General features: G+C 33.9%; 13 non-coding genes across 13 annotated transcripts; 6 read left to right on the top strand and 7 right to left on the bottom strand.

The window, feature by feature from the left end:
* Window positions 1-286: 286 nt before the first annotated feature.
* On the bottom strand, window positions 287-358 carry TRNAQ-UUG (transfer RNA glutamine (anticodon UUG)). The gene has a single exon. It is a non-coding gene; the product is annotated as a tRNA-Gln (tRNA).
* A 1551-nt stretch (window positions 359-1909) lies between these two features.
* Window positions 1910-1981, top strand: TRNAQ-CUG (transfer RNA glutamine (anticodon CUG)). The gene has a single exon. It is a non-coding gene; the product is annotated as a tRNA-Gln (tRNA).
* An 826-nt stretch (window positions 1982-2807) lies between these two features.
* Window positions 2808-2879, bottom strand: TRNAQ-UUG (transfer RNA glutamine (anticodon UUG)). Its single transcript has one exon. It is a non-coding gene; the product is annotated as a tRNA-Gln (tRNA).
* Window positions 2880-4429: 1550 nt separating this feature from the next.
* On the top strand, window positions 4430-4501 carry TRNAQ-CUG (transfer RNA glutamine (anticodon CUG)). Its single transcript has one exon. It is a non-coding gene; the product is annotated as a tRNA-Gln (tRNA).
* An 826-nt stretch (window positions 4502-5327) lies between these two features.
* Window positions 5328-5399, bottom strand: TRNAQ-UUG (transfer RNA glutamine (anticodon UUG)). The gene has a single exon. It is a non-coding gene; the product is annotated as a tRNA-Gln (tRNA).
* A 1550-nt stretch (window positions 5400-6949) lies between these two features.
* TRNAQ-CUG (transfer RNA glutamine (anticodon CUG)) lies at window positions 6950-7021 on the top strand. Its single transcript has one exon. It is a non-coding gene; the product is annotated as a tRNA-Gln (tRNA).
* An 826-nt stretch (window positions 7022-7847) lies between these two features.
* Window positions 7848-7919, bottom strand: TRNAQ-UUG (transfer RNA glutamine (anticodon UUG)). The gene has a single exon. It is a non-coding gene; the product is annotated as a tRNA-Gln (tRNA).
* A 1551-nt stretch (window positions 7920-9470) lies between these two features.
* Window positions 9471-9542, top strand: TRNAQ-CUG (transfer RNA glutamine (anticodon CUG)). Its single transcript has one exon. It is a non-coding gene; the product is annotated as a tRNA-Gln (tRNA).
* An 826-nt stretch (window positions 9543-10368) lies between these two features.
* Window positions 10369-10440, bottom strand: TRNAQ-UUG (transfer RNA glutamine (anticodon UUG)). The gene has a single exon. It is a non-coding gene; the product is annotated as a tRNA-Gln (tRNA).
* Window positions 10441-11990: 1550 nt separating this feature from the next.
* TRNAQ-CUG (transfer RNA glutamine (anticodon CUG)) lies at window positions 11991-12062 on the top strand. The gene has a single exon. It is a non-coding gene; the product is annotated as a tRNA-Gln (tRNA).
* An 826-nt stretch (window positions 12063-12888) lies between these two features.
* On the bottom strand, window positions 12889-12960 carry TRNAQ-UUG (transfer RNA glutamine (anticodon UUG)). The gene has a single exon. It is a non-coding gene; the product is annotated as a tRNA-Gln (tRNA).
* A 1550-nt stretch (window positions 12961-14510) lies between these two features.
* On the top strand, window positions 14511-14582 carry TRNAQ-CUG (transfer RNA glutamine (anticodon CUG)). Its single transcript has one exon. It is a non-coding gene; the product is annotated as a tRNA-Gln (tRNA).
* An 826-nt stretch (window positions 14583-15408) lies between these two features.
* TRNAQ-UUG (transfer RNA glutamine (anticodon UUG)) lies at window positions 15409-15480 on the bottom strand. The gene has a single exon. It is a non-coding gene; the product is annotated as a tRNA-Gln (tRNA).
* Between the last annotated feature and the right edge of the window lie 600 nt (window positions 15481-16080).

Raw genomic sequence — 16080 nt, 5'->3', positions numbered from 1 at the left:
AATTAAAAAGTTCCATCTTCCCCTTATCAATAACAGTAAGATTTAAGAAAGTAATATCTTGCATCAGCCCCCTGTGATGAGTTTGAGAAAACAGAGTCAGCTCGCAAAATGTCTCATTATTTTGAGCCATTTAATTTTCATGTTTTCTAAAAGTTCTATCATTTGCTCACATCGAATAGACTTTCAGAATACAATCAATAAATTAATGTTTCACTCTACCCGTGTTAGATTTGTGATATTTATGAATACACTTGACAGAAAAAGATTTGATCAACAGTCATGAAAGTGGTCCCACCGAGATTTGAACTCGGATCCTTGGATTCAAAGTCCAAAGTGCTAACCATTACACCATGGAACCTCCCATGTGACAAGGGAGCAAATTGCTGCAGCAATGTGAACATTTCAAAGTTTTTAATGTTCTACAGTCAAAGACCAACAGAATGTTATTACTTTTCTATTCTGTTCAACTTTTGCATATTGAACTATGTTAGGGAAGGATGTTGCCCAGAGGACTCAAGTAACGCTATCACTCTGTTGAACAGTACTTTTTATGTGAGATACGATTTTGCAATAATATATAAGATTCCCCCGTGAATGCAATCTCTTCTCTCAAAATGAAAAGCTCAACCTGGTACAGGTGGTTTGATGGTATCATGCTTAGCACTCTAGACTCTGAAAACCGGGATCTGAGTACAAATCACAGTGGGACTTATCTAAACTTTACGATTTTCTTTTCCATTCAGTTCTTAGAATTATTAATTGGAAAAACATCTAATTTACTTATAAACTTGTACATATCCACTTTACACGTATGTATCTCCCTATATCTTGCTATATGTCTCTGTATATTTATAGGACAACATAAACACATACATTATAAAAATGCATATAATTAGTAGAGGTGAAAATAATGAAAAGTTGTTGCCTCTCCACATTTGAAACATGAGCTTCTTCTCCTTACTCTTCTATATGTCATGAAATTGAGATAGTCACTTTTTACTCAATTTTGATCTAACAATATAGTTGATTTATACAAAGCATATCATATGATTTGTGAATAATCTTAAAAGAGAAAATTAGATCAGTACCTGTGAGGCCTCCAAGCAAAAGCTTATGTTTCACGATTGCAGATCGACTGTTGAAAATCAGCATGAAAAACGTTTTATTTCACAATTTCCATACTAATATACAAAAAAACATTTGTACTATCTGAATGATACCGTCATTGTGGTTCTCTAGGTTTGATTTAAGAACACTTCTCTTTCAAAATGTGCTAAATTCGCCTTATGAATAGCGCAGAAAGCTTCAAAAAGGGATGCTGGGAATCAGGCCTCTGAAATGCATTTCAGAAAAACAAGATAGGATTTCTTAATGTCACACTATTTTGTGTAGGAATGTGATGTAAACGTATTATACTGTTTGTATTTCTGGTACTTGTTCAAGCTGATGGACGTTTTGAAAGGAATCAATAATTGTCTCTTTCAACCTACTGGTGTTGGATTTGAGCTATCAATAAACAAAGGTGACAGAAATAGAAAAGGTCAAGAGTAATAAAATAGTACCCCCAAGATTTGGACTGGTACCTTTGCATGCAAAGTCCAACGTGCCAATCATTGCTCTTTGGCGCAGCCCATGTGAGAGACAAAGAAATGGGTGTATTAGTTTGGAAATGTAAAATGTTTTAATATGTTACAGTCAAAGATGATCATTATGATATAACTTGCCTATCCTGATAAACGTTTGCATATTTAACACTGTTAAGGAGAATGTATCTGAACAGAATCAAATCACATTATAGCTCTTTACACTATGAGCATTCAACAGAGATATCGTTTCATCAATGTAAGAAATGCCCCCGCACTAATGCGCTCTCTTTTGTCTCAATGGAAAAATGACTCATGTATGGGAGGGTTCCATGGTGTAATGGTTAGCACTCTGGACTCTGAATCCAGCGATCCGAGTTCAAATCTCGGTGGGACCTGCTTGAATTATGAGATTTACTATTTCACCCATTTCTTAGAATTTGGTCTTGGAAAAACATAACGTCAATGTTTTATACTGATACTTATCAACGTATAAGTATGCATCTATGTATACATAGCTATATCCGTCTAGATAGCGATAAGACTATATAAAGAAATCAATTATTCATAAACATATGTATTGAAGCTGAAAACTAAAAACTGTTGTTTCCCATCCACAATTTAAACGTTAGGTTCATTTCCTCTCTCATCTATATGACCAGTAATGAGATAGTTAATTTTTGCTGATTTCTTATATGACAACATGCTTGACTTACACAGTGCATTTAATTGTGAATTTCTTTGAAAGAGAAATTCAGATTATTACCTTTGACACGTCTTTCGAAAGATTTTACTTTATGGTTATGGATTTACTTTAGAAAATCAGAGTGTAAAAATATGTGTGTCTGAATTTCACGATTGTTATTCAAAACGTCATATCTTCTGTCCCCATAATACACAATTTGATTCCTCAAGTTTTGTTTTAATGAAGGATTTCCAATTAAAAAGTTCCATCTTCCCCTTATCAATAACAGTAAGATTTAAGAAAGTAATATCTTGCATCAGCCCCCTGTGATGAGTTTGAGAAAACAGAGTCAGCTCGCAAAATGTCTCATTATTTTGAGCCATTTAATTTCCATGTTTTCTAAAAGTTCTATCATTTGCTCACATCGAATAGACTTTCAGAATACAATCAATAAATTAATGTTTCACTCTACCCGTGTTAGATTTGTGATATTTATGAATACACTTGACAGAAAAAGATTTGATCAACAGTCATGAAAGTGGTCCCACCGAGATTTGAACACGGATCCTTGGATTCAAAGTCCAAAGTGCTAACCATTACACCATGGAACCTCCCATGTGACAAGGGAGCAAATTGCTGCAGCAATGTGAACATTTCAAAGTTTTTAATGTTCTACAGTCAAAGACCAACAGAATGTTATTACTTTTCTATTCTGTTCAACTTTTGCATATTGAACTATGTTAGGGAAGGATGTTGCCCAGAGGACTCAAGTAACTCTATCACTCTGTTGAACAGTACTTTTTATGTGAGATACGATTTTGCAATAAAATATAAGATTCCCCCGTGAATGCAATCTCTTCTCTCAAAATGAAAAGCTCAACCTGGTACAGGTGGTTTGATGGTATCATGCTTAGCACTCTAGACTCTGAAAACCGGGATCTGAGTACAAATCACAGTGGGACTTATCTAAACTTTACGATTTTCTTTTTCCATTCAGTTCTTAGAATTATTAATTGGAAAAACATCTCATTTACTTATAAACTTGTACATATCCACTTTACACGTATGTATCTCCCTATATCTTGCTATATGTCTCTGTATATTTATAGGACAACATAAACACATACATTATAAAAATGCATATAATTAGTAGAGGTGAAAATAATGAAAAGTTGTTGCTTCTCCACATTTGAAACATGAGCTTCTTCTCCTTACTCTTCTATATGTCATGAAATTGAGATAGTCACTTTTTACTCAATTTTGATCTAACAATATAGTTGATTTATACAAAGCATATCATATGATTTGTGAATAATCTTAAAAGAGAAAATTAGATCAGTACCTGTGAGGCCTCCAAGCAAAAGCTTATGTTTCACGATTGCAGATCGACTGTTGAAAATCAGCATGAAAAACGTTTTATTTCACAATTTCCATACTAATATACAAAAACATTTGTACTATCTGAATGATACCGTCATTGTGGTTCTCTAGGTTTGATTTAAGAACACTTCTCTTTCAAAATGTGCTAAATTCGCCTTATCAATAGCGCAGAAAGCTTCAAAAAGGGATGCTGGGAATCAGGCCTCTGAAATGCATTTCAGAAAAACAGGATAGGATTTCTTAATGTCACACTATTTTGTGTAGGAATGTGATGTAAACGTATTATAATGTTTGTATTTCTGTAACTTGTTCAAGCTGATGGACGTTTTGAAAGGAATCAATAATTGTCTCTTTCAACCTACTGGTGTTGGATTTGAGCTATCAATAAACAAAGGTGACAGAAATAGAAAAGGTCAAGAGTAATAAAATAGTACCCCCAAGATTTGGACTGGTACCTTTGCATGCAAAGTCCAACGTGCCAATCATTGCTCTTTGGCGCAGCCCATGTGAGAGACAAAGAAATGGGTGTATTAGTTTGGAAATGTAAAATGTTTTAATATGTTACAGTCAAAGATGATCATTATGATATAACTTGCCTATCCTGATAAACGTTTGCATATTTAACACTGTTAAGGAGAATGTATCTGAACAGAATCAAATCACATTATAGCTCTTTACACTATGAGCATTCAACAGAGATATCGTTTCATCAATGTAAGAAATGCCCCCGCACTAATGCGCTCTCTTTTGTCTCAATGGAAAAATGACTCATGTATGGGAGGGTTCCATGGTGTAATGGTTAGCACTCTGGACTCTGAATCCAGCGATCCGAGTTCAAATCTCGGTGGGACCTGCTTGAATTATGAGATTTACTATTTCACCCATTTCTTAGAATTTGGTCTTGGAAAAACATAACGTCAATGTTTTATACTGATACTTATCAACGTATAAGTATGCATCTATGTATACATAGCTATATCCGTCTAGATAGCGATAAGACTATATAAAGAAATCAATTATTCATAAACATATGTATTGAAGCTGAAAACTAAAAACTGTTGTTTCCCATCCACAATTTAAACGTTAGGTTCATTTCCTCTCTCATCTATATGACCAGTAATGAGATAGTTAATTTTTGCTGATTTCTTATATGACAACATGCTTGACTTACACAGTGCATTTAATTGTGAATTTCTTTGAAAGAGAAATTCAGATTATTACCTTTGACACGTCTTTCGAAAGATTTTACTTTATGGTTATGGATTTACTTTAGAAAATCAGAGTGTAAATATATGTGTGTCTGAATTTCACGATTGTTATTCAAAACGTCATATCTTCTGTCCCCATAATACACAATTTGATTCCTCAAGTTTTGTTTTAATGAAGGATTTCCAATTAAAAAGTTCCATCTTCCCCTTATCAATAACAGTAAGATTTAAGAAAGTAATATCTTGCATCAGCCCCCTGTGATGAGTTTGAGAAAACAGAGTCAGCTCGCAAAATGTCTCATTATTTTGAGCCATTTAATTTCCATGTTTTCTAAAAGTTCTATCATTTGCTCACATCGAATAGACTTTCAGAATACAATCAATAAATTAATGTTTCACTCTACCCGTGTTAGATTTGTGATATTTATGAATACACTTGACAGAAAAAGATTTGATCAACAGTCATGAAAGTGGTCCCACCGAGATTTGAACACGGATCCTTGGATTCAAAGTCCAAAGTGCTAACCATTACACCATGGAACCTCCCATGTGACAAGGGAGCAAATTGCTGCAGCAATGTGAACATTTCAAAGTTTTTAATGTTCTACAGTCAAAGACCAACAGAATGTTATTACTTTTCTATTCTGTTCAACTTTTGCATATTGAACTATGTTAGGGAAGGATGTTGCCCAGAGGACTCAAGTAACGCTATCACTCTGTTGAACAGTACTTTTTATGTGAGATACGATTTTGCAATAAAATATAAGATTCCCCCGTGAATGCAATCTCTTCTCTCAAAATGAAAAGCTCAACCTGGTACAGGTGGTTTGATGGTATCATGCTTAGCACTCTAGACTCTGAAAACCGGGATCTGAGTACAAATCACAGTGGGACTTATCTAAACTTTACGATTTTCTTTTTCCATTCAGTTCTTAGAATTATTAATTGGAAAAACATCTCATTTACTTATAAACTTGTACATATCCACTTTACACGTATGTATCTCCCTATATCTTGCTATATGTCTCTGTATATTTATAGGACAACATAAACACATACATTATAAAAATGCATATAATTAGTAGAGGTGAAAATAATGAAAAGTTGTTGCCTCTCCACATTTGAAACATGAGCTTCTTCTCCTTACTCTTCTATATGTCATGAAATTGAGATAGTCACTTTTTACTCAATTTTGATCTAACAATATAGTTGATTTATACAAAGCATATCATATGATTTGTGAATAATCTTAAAAGAGAAAATTAGATCAGTACCTGTGAGGCCTCCAAGCAAAAGCTTATGTTTCACGATTGCAGATCGACTGTTGAAAATCAGCATGAAAAACGTTTTATTTCACAATTTCCATACTAATATACAAAAACATTTGTACTATCTGAATGATACCGTCATTGTGGTTCTCTAGGTTTGATTTAAGAACACTTCTCTTTCAAAATGTGCTAAATTCGCCTTATCAATAGCGCAGAAAGCTTCAAAAAGGGATGCTGGGAATCAGGCCTCTGAAATGCATTTCAGAAAAACAGGATATGATTTCTTAATGTCACACTATTTTGTGTAGGAATGTGATGTAAACGTATTATAATGTTTGTATTTCTGGTACTTGTTCAAGCTGATGGACGTTTTGAAAGGAATCAATAATTGTCTCTTTCAACCTACTGGTGTTGGATTTGAGCTATCAATAAACAAAGGTGACAGAAATAGAAAAGGTCAAGAGTAATAAAATAGTACCCCCAAGATTTGGACTGGTACCTTTGCATGCAAAGTCCAACGTGCCAATCATTGCTCTTTGGCGCAGCCCATGTGAGAGACAAAGAAATGGGTGTATTAGTTTGGAAATGTAAAATGTTTTAATATGTTACAGTCAAAGATGATCATTATGATATAACTTGCCTATCCTGATAAACGTTTGCATATTTAACACTGTTAAGGAGAATGTATCTGAACAGAATCAAATCACATTATAGCTCTTTACACTATGAGCATTCAACAGAGATATCGTTTCATCAATGTAAGAAATGCCCCCGCACTAATGCGCTCTCTTTTGTCTCAATGGAAAAATGACTCATGTATGGGAGGGTTCCATGGTGTAATGGTTAGCACTCTGGACTCTGAATCCAGCGATCCGAGTTCAAATCTCGGTGGGACCTGCTTGAATTATGAGATTTACTATTTCACCCATTTCTTAGAATTTGGTCTTGGAAAAACATAACGTCAATGTTTTATACTGATACTTATCAACGTATAAGTATGCATCTATGTATACATAGCTATATCCGTCTAGATAGCGATAAGACTATATAAAGAAATCAATTATTCATAAACATATGTATTGAAGCTGAAAACTAAAAACTGTTGTTTCCCATCCACAATTTAAACGTTAGGTTCATTTCCTCTCTCATCTATATGACCAGTAATGAGATAGTTAATTTTTGCTGATTTCTTATATGACAACATGCTTGACTTACACAGTGCATTTAATTGTGAATTTCTTTGAAAGAGAAATTCAGATTATTACCTTTGACACGTCTTTCGAAAGATTTTACTTTATGGTTATGGATTTACTTTAGAAAATCAGAGTGTAAATATATGTGTGTCTGAATTTCACGATTGTTATTCAAAACGTCATATCTTCTGTCCCCATAATACACAATTTGATTCCTCAAGTTTTGTTTTAATGAAGGATTTCCAATTAAAAAGTTCCATCTTCCCCTTATCAATAACAGTAAGATTTAAGAAAGTAATATCTTGCATCAGCCCCCTGTGATGAGTTTGAGAAAACAGAGTCAGCTCGCAAAATGTCTCATTATTTTGAGCCATTTAATTTTCATGTTTTCTAAAAGTTCTATCATTTGCTCACATCGAATAGACTTTCAGAATACAATCAATAAATTAATGTTTCACTCTACCCGTGTTAGATTTGTGATATTTATGAATACACTTGACAGAAAAAGATTTGATCAACAGTCATGAAAGTGGTCCCACCGAGATTTGAACTCGGATCCTTGGATTCAAAGTCCAAAGTGCTAACCATTACACCATGGAACCTCCCATGTGACAAGGGAGCAAATTGCTGCAGCAATGTGAACATTTCAAAGTTTTTAATGTTCTACAGTCAAAGACCAACAGAATGTTATTACTTTTCTATTCTGTTCAACTTTTGCATATTGAACTATGTTAGGGAAGGATGTTGCCCAGAGGACTCAAGTAACGCTATCACTCTGTTGAACAGTACTTTTTATGTGAGATACGATTTTGCAATAATATATAAGATTCCCCCGTGAATGCAATCTCTTCTCTCAAAATGAAAAGCTCAACCTGGTACAGGTGGTTTGATGGTATCATGCTTAGCACTCTAGACTCTGAAAACCGGGATCTGAGTACAAATCACAGTGGGACTTATCTAAACTTTACGATTTTCTTTTCCATTCAGTTCTTAGAATTATTAATTGGAAAAACATCTAATTTACTTATAAACTTGTACATATCCACTTTACACGTATGTATCTCCCTATATCTTGCTATATGTCTCTGTATATTTATAGGACAACATAAACACATACATTATAAAAATGCATATAATTAGTAGAGGTGAAAATAATGAAAAGTTGTTGCCTCTCCACATTTGAAACATGAGCTTCTTCTCCTTACTCTTCTATATGTCATGAAATTGAGATAGTCACTTTTTACTCAATTTTGATCTAACAATATAGTTGATTTATACAAAGCATATCATATGATTTGTGAATAATCTTAAAAGAGAAAATTAGATCAGTACCTGTGAGGCCTCCAAGCAAAAGCTTATGTTTCACGATTGCAGATCGACTGTTGAAAATCAGCATGAAAAACGTTTTATTTCACAATTTCCATACTAATATACAAAAAAACATTTGTACTATCTGAATGATACCGTCATTGTGGTTCTCTAGGTTTGATTTAAGAACACTTCTCTTTCAAAATGTGCTAAATTCGCCTTATGAATAGCGCAGAAAGCTTCAAAAAGGGATGCTGGGAATCAGGCCTCTGAAATGCATTTCAGAAAAACAAGATAGGATTTCTTAATGTCACACTATTTTGTGTAGGAATGTGATGTAAACGTATTATACTGTTTGTATTTCTGGTACTTGTTCAAGCTGATGGACGTTTTGAAAGGAATCAATAATTGTCTCTTTCAACCTACTGGTGTTGGATTTGAGCTATCAATAAACAAAGGTGACAGAAATAGAAAAGGTCAAGAGTAATAAAATAGTACCCCCAAGATTTGGACTGGTACCTTTGCATGCAAAGTCCAACGTGCCAATCATTGCTCTTTGGCGCAGCCCATGTGAGAGACAAAGAAATGGGTGTATTAGTTTGGAAATGTAAAATGTTTTAATATGTTACAGTCAAAGATGATCATTATGATATAACTTGCCTATCCTGATAAACGTTTGCATATTTAACACTGTTAAGGAGAATGTATCTGAACAGAATCAAATCACATTATAGCTCTTTACACTATGAGCATTCAACAGAGATATCGTTTCATCAATGTAAGAAATGCCCCCGCACTAATGCGCTCTCTTTTGTCTCAATGGAAAAATGACTCATGTATGGGAGGGTTCCATGGTGTAATGGTTAGCACTCTGGACTCTGAATCCAGCGATCCGAGTTCAAATCTCGGTGGGACCTGCTTGAATTATGAGATTTACTATTTCACCCATTTCTTAGAATTTGGTCTTGGAAAAACATAACGTCAATGTTTTATACTGATACTTATCAACGTATAAGTATGCATCTATGTATACATAGCTATATCCGTCTAGATAGCGATAAGACTATATAAAGAAATCAATTATTCATAAACATATGTATTGAAGCTGAAAACTAAAAACTGTTGTTTCCCATCCACAATTTAAACGTTAGGTTCATTTCCTCTCTCATCTATATGACCAGTAATGAGATAGTTAATTTTTGCTGATTTCTTATATGACAACATGCTTGACTTACACAGTGCATTTAATTGTGAATTTCTTTGAAAGAGAAATTCAGATTATTACCTTTGACACGTCTTTCGAAAGATTTTACTTTATGGTTATGGATTTACTTTAGAAAATCAGAGTGTAAAAATATGTGTGTCTGAATTTCACGATTGTTATTCAAAACGTCATATCTTCTGTCCCCATAATACACAATTTGATTCCTCAAGTTTTGTTTTAATGAAGGATTTCCAATTAAAAAGTTCCATCTTCCCCTTATCAATAACAGTAAGATTTAAGAAAGTAATATCTTGCATCAGCCCCCTGTGATGAGTTTGAGAAAACAGAGTCAGCTCGCAAAATGTCTCATTATTTTGAGCCATTTAATTTCCATGTTTTCTAAAAGTTCTATCATTTGCTCACATCGAATAGACTTTCAGAATACAATCAATAAATTAATGTTTCACTCTACCCGTGTTAGATTTGTGATATTTATGAATACACTTGACAGAAAAAGATTTGATCAACAGTCATGAAAGTGGTCCCACCGAGATTTGAACACGGATCCTTGGATTCAAAGTCCAAAGTGCTAACCATTACACCATGGAACCTCCCATGTGACAAGGGAGCAAATTGCTGCAGCAATGTGAACATTTCAAAGTTTTTAATGTTCTACAGTCAAAGACCAACAGAATGTTATTACTTTTCTATTCTGTTCAACTTTTGCATATTGAACTATGTTAGGGAAGGATGTTGCCCAGAGGACTCAAGTAACTCTATCACTCTGTTGAACAGTACTTTTTATGTGAGATACGATTTTGCAATAAAATATAAGATTCCCCCGTGAATGCAATCTCTTCTCTCAAAATGAAAAGCTCAACCTGGTACAGGTGGTTTGATGGTATCATGCTTAGCACTCTAGACTCTGAAAACCGGGATCTGAGTACAAATCACAGTGGGACTTATCTAAACTTTACGATTTTCTTTTTCCATTCAGTTCTTAGAATTATTAATTGGAAAAACATCTCATTTACTTATAAACTTGTACATATCCACTTTACACGTATGTATCTCCCTATATCTTGCTATATGTCTCTGTATATTTATAGGACAACATAAACACATACATTATAAAAATGCATATAATTAGTAGAGGTGAAAATAATGAAAAGTTGTTGCTTCTCCACATTTGAAACATGAGCTTCTTCTCCTTACTCTTCTATATGTCATGAAATTGAGATAGTCACTTTTTACTCAATTTTGATCTAACAATATAGTTGATTTATACAAAGCATATCATATGATTTGTGAATAATCTTAAAAGAGAAAATTAGATCAGTACCTGTGAGGCCTCCAAGCAAAAGCTTATGTTTCACGATTGCAGATCGACTGTTGAAAATCAGCATGAAAAACGTTTTATTTCACAATTTCCATACTAATATACAAAAACATTTGTACTATCTGAATGATACCGTCATTGTGGTTCTCTAGGTTTGATTTAAGAACACTTCTCTTTCAAAATGTGCTAAATTCGCCTTATCAATAGCGCAGAAAGCTTCAAAAAGGGATGCTGGGAATCAGGCCTCTGAAATGCATTTCAGAAAAACAGGATAGGATTTCTTAATGTCACACTATTTTGTGTAGGAATGTGATGTAAACGTATTATAATGTTTGTATTTCTGTAACTTGTTCAAGCTGATGGACGTTTTGAAAGGAATCAATAATTGTCTCTTTCAACCTACTGGTGTTGGATTTGAGCTATCAATAAACAAAGGTGACAGAAATAGAAAAGGTCAAGAGTAATAAAATAGTACCCCCAAGATTTGGACTGGTACCTTTGCATGCAAAGTCCAACGTGCCAATCATTGCTCTTTGGCGCAGCCCATGTGAGAGACAAAGAAATGGGTGTATTAGTTTGGAAATGTAAAATGTTTTAATATGTTACAGTCAAAGATGATCATTATGATATAACTTGCCTATCCTGATAAACGTTTGCATATTTAACACTGTTAAGGAGAATGTATCTGAACAGAATCAAATCACATTATAGCTCTTTACACTATGAGCATTCAACAGAGATATCGTTTCATCAATGTAAGAAATGCCCCCGCACTAATGCGCTCTCTTTTGTCTCAATGGAAAAATGACTCATGTATGGGAGGGTTCCATGGTGTAATGGTTAGCACTCTGGACTCTGAATCCAGCGATCCGAGTTCAAATCTCGGTGGGACCTGCTTGAATTATGAGATTTACTATTTCACCCATTTCTTAGAATTTGGTCTTGGAAAAACATAACGTCAATGTTTTATACTGATACTTATCAACGTATAAGTATGCATCTATGTATACATAGCTATATCCGTCTAGATAGCGATAAGACTATATAAAGAAATCAATTATTCATAAACATATGTATTGAAGCTGAAAACTAAAAACTGTTGTTTCCCATCCACAATTTAAACGTTAGGTTCATTTCCTCTCTCATCTATATGACCAGTAATGAGATAGTTAATTTTTGCTGATTTCTTATATGACAACATGCTTGACTTACACAGTGCATTTAATTGTGAATTTCTTTGAAAGAGAAATTCAGATTATTACCTTTGACACGTCTTTCGAAAGATTTTACTTTATGGTTATGGATTTACTTTAGAAAATCAGAGTGTAAATATATGTGTGTCTGAATTTCACGATTGTTATTCAAAACGTCATATCTTCTGTCCCCATAATACACAATTTGATTCCTCAAGTTTTGTTTTAATGAAGGATTTCCAATTAAAAAGTTCCATCTTCCCCTTATCAATAACAGTAAGATTTAAGAAAGTAATATCTTGCATCAGCCCCCTGTGATGAGTTTGAGAAAACAGAGTCAGCTCGCAAAATGTCTCATTATTTTGAGCCATTTAATTTCCATGTTTTCTAAAAGTTCTATCATTTGCTCACATCGAATAGACTTTCAGAATACAATCAATAAATTAATGTTTCACTCTACCCGTGTTAGATTTGTGATATTTATGAATACACTTGACAGAAAAAGATTTGATCAACAGTCATGAAAGTGGTCCCACCGAGATTTGAACACGGATCCTTGGATTCAAAGTCCAAAGTGCTAACCATTACACCATGGAACCTCCCATGTGACAAGGGAGCAAATTGCTGCAGCAATGTGAACATTTCAAAGTTTTTAATGTTCTACAGTCAAAGACCAACAGAATGTTATTACTTTTCTATTCTGTTCAACTTTTGCATATTGAACTATGTTAGGGAAGGATGTTGCCCAGAGGACTCAAGTAACTCTATCACTCTGTTGAACAGTACTTTTTATGTGAGATACGATTTTGCAATAAAATATAAGATTCCCCCGTGAATGCAATCTCTTCTCTCAAAATGAAAAGCTCAACCTGGTACAGGTGGTTTGATGGTATCATGCTTAGCACTCTAGACTCTGAAAACCGGGATCTGAGTACAAATCACAGTGGGACTTATCTAAACTTTACGATTTTCTTTTTCCATTCAGTTCTTAGAATTATTAATTGGAAAAACATCTCATTTACTTATAAACTTGTACATATCCACTTTACACGTATGTATCTCCCTATATCTTGCTATATGTCTCTGTATATTTATAGGACAACATAAACACATACATTATAAAAATGCATATAATTAGTAGAGGTGAAAATAATGAAAAGTTGTTGCTTCTCCACATTTGAAACATGAGCTTCTTCTCCTTACTCTTCTATATGTCATGAAATTGAGATAGTCACTTTTTACTCAATTTTGATCTAACAATATAGTTGATTTATACAAAGCATATCATATGATTTGTGAATAATCTTAAAAGAGAAAATTAGATCAGTACCTGTGAGGCCTCCAAGCAAAAGCTTATGTTTCACGATTGCAGATCGACTGTTGAAAATCAGCATGAAAAACGTTTTATTTCACAATTTCCATACTAATATACAAAAACATTTGTACTATCTGAATGATACCGTCATTGTGGTTCTCTAGGTTTGATTTAAGAACACTTCTCTTTCAAAATGTGCTAAATTCGCCTTATCAATAGCGCAGAAAGCTTCAAAAAGGGATGCTGGGAATCAGGCCTCTGAAATGCATTTCAGAAAAACAGGATAGGATTTCTTAATGTCACACTATTTTGTGTAGGAATGTGATGTAAACGTATTATAATGTTTGTATTTCTGTAACTTGTTCAAGCTGATGGACGTTTTGAAAGGAATCAATAATTGTCTCTTTCAACCTACTGGTGTTGGATTTGAGCTATCAATAAACAAAGGTGACAGAAATAGAAAAGGTCAAGAGTAATAAAATAGTACCCCCAAGATTTGGACTGGTACCTTTGCATGCAAAGTCCAACGTGCCAATCATTGCTCTTTGGCGCAGCCCATGTGAGAGACAAAGAAATGGGTGTATTAGTTTGGAAATGTAAAATGTTTTAATATGTTACAGTCAAAGATGATCATTATGATATAACTTGCCTATCCTGATAAACGTTTGCATATTTAACACTGTTAAGGAGAATGTATCTGAACAGAATCAAATCACATTATAGCTCTTTACACTATGAGCATTCAACAGAGATATCGTTTCATCAATGTAAGAAATGCCCCCGCACTAATGCGCTCTCTTTTGTCTCAATGGAAAAATGACTCATGTATGGGAGGGTTCCATGGTGTAATGGTTAGCACTCTGGACTCTGAATCCAGCGATCCGAGTTCAAATCTCGGTGGGACCTGCTTGAATTATGAGATTTACTATTTCACCCATTTCTTAGAATTTGGTCTTGGAAAAACATAACGTCAATGTTTTATACTGATACTTATCAACGTATAAGTATGCATCTATGTATACATAGCTATATCCGTCTAGATAGCGATAAGACTATATAAAGAAATCAATTATTCATAAACATATGTATTGAAGCTGAAAACTAAAAACTGTTGTTTCCCATCCACAATTTAAACGTTAGGTTCATTTCCTCTCTCATCTATATGACCAGTAATGAGATAGTTAATTTTTGCTGATTTCTTATATGACAACATGCTTGACTTACACAGTGCATTTAATTGTGAATTTCTTTGAAAGAGAAATTCAGATTATTACCTTTGACACGTCTTTCGAAAGATTTTACTTTATGGTTATGGATTTACTTTAGAAAATCAGAGTGTAAATATATGTGTGTCTGAATTTCACGATTGTTATTCAAAACGTCATATCTTCTGTCCCCATAATACACAATTTGATTCCTCAAGTTTTGTTTTAATGAAGGATTTCCAATTAAAAAGTTCCATCTTCCCCTTATCAATAACAGTAAGATTTAAGAAAGTAATATCTTGCATCAGCCCCCTGTGATGAGTTTGAGAAAACAGAGTCAGCTCGCAAAATGTCTCATTATTTTGAGCCATTTAATTTCCATGTTTTCTAAAAGTTCTATCATTTGCTCACATCGAATAGACTTTCAGAATACAATCAATAAATTAATGTTTCACTCTACCCGTGTTAGATTTGTGATATTTATGAATACACTTGACAGAAAAAGATTTGATCAACAGTCATGAAAGTGGTCCCACCGAGATTTGAACACGGATCCTTGGATTCAAAGTCCAAAGTGCTAACCATTACACCATGGAACCTCCCATGTGACAAGGGAGCAAATTGCTGCAGCAATGTGAACATTTCAAAGTTTTTAATGTTCTACAGTCAAAGACCAACAGAATGTTATTACTTTTCTATTCTGTTCAACTTTTGCATATTGAACTATGTTAGGGAAGGATGTTGCCCAGAGGACTCAAGTAACTCTATCACTCTGTTGAACAGTACTTTTTATGTGAGATACGATTTTGCAATAAAATATAAGATTCCCCCGTGAATGCAATCTCTTCTCTCAAAATGAAAAGCTCAACCTGGTACAGGTGGTTTGATGGTATCATGCTTAGCACTCTAGACTCTGAAAACCGGGATCTGAGTACAAATCACAGTGGGACTTATCTAAACTTTACGATTTTCTTTTTCCATTCAGTTCTTAGAATTATTAATTGGAAAAACATCTCATTTACTTATAAACTTGTACATATCCACTTTACACGTATGTATCTCCCTATATCTTGCTATATGTCTCTGTATATTTATAGGACAACATAAACACATACATTATAAAAATGCATATAATTAGTAGAGGTGAAAATAATGAAAAGTTGTTGCCTCTCCACATTTGAAACATGAGCTTCTTCTCC

This window comes from Lissotriton helveticus, chromosome 4_1, assembly GCF_964261635.1.
Source record: "Lissotriton helveticus chromosome 4_1, aLisHel1.1, whole genome shotgun sequence".
NCBI lineage: Eukaryota > Metazoa > Chordata > Amphibia > Caudata > Salamandridae > Lissotriton > Lissotriton helveticus.
Note: the sequence above shows the minus strand (reverse complement) of the source record. Positions and strands in the feature narration are given on the sequence as shown.